This window comes from Solanum pennellii, chromosome 1, assembly GCF_001406875.1.
Source record: "Solanum pennellii chromosome 1, SPENNV200".
Classification (NCBI taxonomy): Eukaryota; Viridiplantae; Streptophyta; class Magnoliopsida; order Solanales; family Solanaceae; genus Solanum; species Solanum pennellii.
The window spans coordinates 45,403,502-45,405,756 of NC_028637.1; positions in this window are offsets into that span (position 1 = coordinate 45,403,502).

The window sequence follows — 2,255 nt, forward strand, 5'->3', positions numbered from 1 at the left end:
TTTTCTCCATTTCTACGGTATGTGTCTCTAATTTATACTCATTTATCTTGCAATTTTGTTACTAGTTAGTATTAAGCTTAGTTCCTCATAGTATTTTGTTTACTTTATACAATTCTACCTGACCTAGGTTACAAATGTTCGAAATTACCATGTTTACCACCCTAGACATAGGTGCTTTTGCATTGTTAGTTTCCTAGGTAGTTGGGTTAGACATATGTAGGTCCAAAACACTACAAGGTTGATGTGGTTCATCGGGTTGCTTAGGGTACCTTTAGTTCTGTCACTATCATTCAGAACGAGACCCCGACGACGGACCGTCGTAACCACGACGGACCGTCGTAGGGTCCGTTGCACAAGCCCTAGCACCCCTGTCCGACCGGACACATGTTGACGGACCGTCGTCTTCACGACGGTTCGTCCTGCACAACCGTCCCGGTTGTCAGAGACCCTGTTTCTCAGGGTCTCTCACTTTTTCTAAGTGTCCAACGACGGACACCTACGACGGACCGTCGTACCCTCGACGGTCCATCCTGCACGACCGTCATGATGGTCAGAGACCCCTCTGCTAAGGGTCTCCAATATTTTTCTAAGTGTCCTACGACGGACACCTACGACGGACCGTCATGCCCACGACGGTCCGTCCTGCATATACCGTCATGCTGGTCAGAGACTCTCCTTCAGGGTTCTCTATTTATACAGAGTCCAAGTACAACACGACGGACCTCACGACGGTCCGTCATAGTCACGACGAGCCGTCACCAGGCCCATCGTGTGTCACTGTTTCTACAGCAGTTACATATTATTTTCACTGTTTTATTGCTTATGGGTTCGCTTATCTTGTTTGCCACTACTCGTACTAATAGTGATCTTTTGCAGGTACTATCAACTATGGCACCCAAGCAAGACCGAACCTACGCACGCGGGCGATCAAAGTCTGTTGCCCCGTCTGCACGCTTGATCATCGGCTCTGATGATGAGCGTGACCCTGAGTACATGCCCCCAGACACTTTCGCCCCTTCTCGCACTGCACGTGCTCCCAGAGCCACACCCAAAAAGGTGGCGACCGGCGTAGTGACTGCCTCCCAGTCTGATGAGGAGCGCACACTGACCGGCATACCCTCTTGGTCAGCCACGAATGAGGAAGGAGCGTCTGGCTCCTTAGGAGTATCCTGGTCCGAGGAAGCTTCTGGCTCTACAGAGGTTCCCGCACCCAACACTGTGCAGCGTCGGCCTCGTCTGATGAGGCTGACGGTTCAGACTCTACATCCGGCGCACCAGCTCAGGTCCCCACCCCAGCCTCTGACCAGCCAAACCGGTGGTGTGTCGACGGCCAGTTTCAAGTTTACTCCGACGCCAAGTTTCTGACTGATAAAGGAGTAATGAGTCGAACACTCACCTTGGAGCGGCGGGTACTTACAGGGAGTCTCCCATCGATGCCGGAGATCCATAACCTCTTCACTAGGCATCGCTTAGAGTGGACAGCACGTCTGTTGGGACGATACAGCGAGGAAATGGTCCGAGAGTTCTACGCTTCCTACGTAGCGACTCTCCGATCACAGTTTGATAGGCGGGCTGCTCCCGCTAAACAGGCCCCATTGGAGCAGGTCCGAGTCCGGGGCGTGCAGGTTGACATTTCCATGCCAGCCATCCGCCGGTTTCTATACGGCGACAGTGCAGATGCTACCCGGACCCCCATCACTGCCGAGTTTGACTACCGCTGGCAGATAGTAAAGGATGGACAGTTCTTGCGCGAGCCAGCACTGAGAGAGACCACCAAGAGGTGGATGGCCCTGCACCTGTCAGTAGATGGAGAGGGTGCCGATTGGGTGACTGAGCCAAAGGGGGCCATCAAGAAGGCCAACCTCACGTTCACAGCAAAGTTCTTGTGGCTGCTTGTCCGTCACTGCCTCTCCCCCACAGCTGCTGATAACATCGTTACCTGGGATCGAGCAGTGTTGATGGCGGCGATGATAGCCGGATTCGAGGTGGACTTCGCATGGCTTCTCCAGGCAGTCATGCACGAGAGGGCATTCAAGGTCACTACCACCTACCCCTTTCCGTGCATGATCTTTGCCCTTTGCAGGTCCGCAGGTGTGCCCATATGGCACATAGATCAGTTGAAGACCCCGCAGGGTACCGTTGACGTCGGCCTCATCAGAGACGAGGCCAATGAGTTGGCCCCACGTAGAGGGCCCCGTCCAGAGCTGCCACCACTTGCTGATGATCTTGCAGATACGGTAGCCCAGGCCCGCACA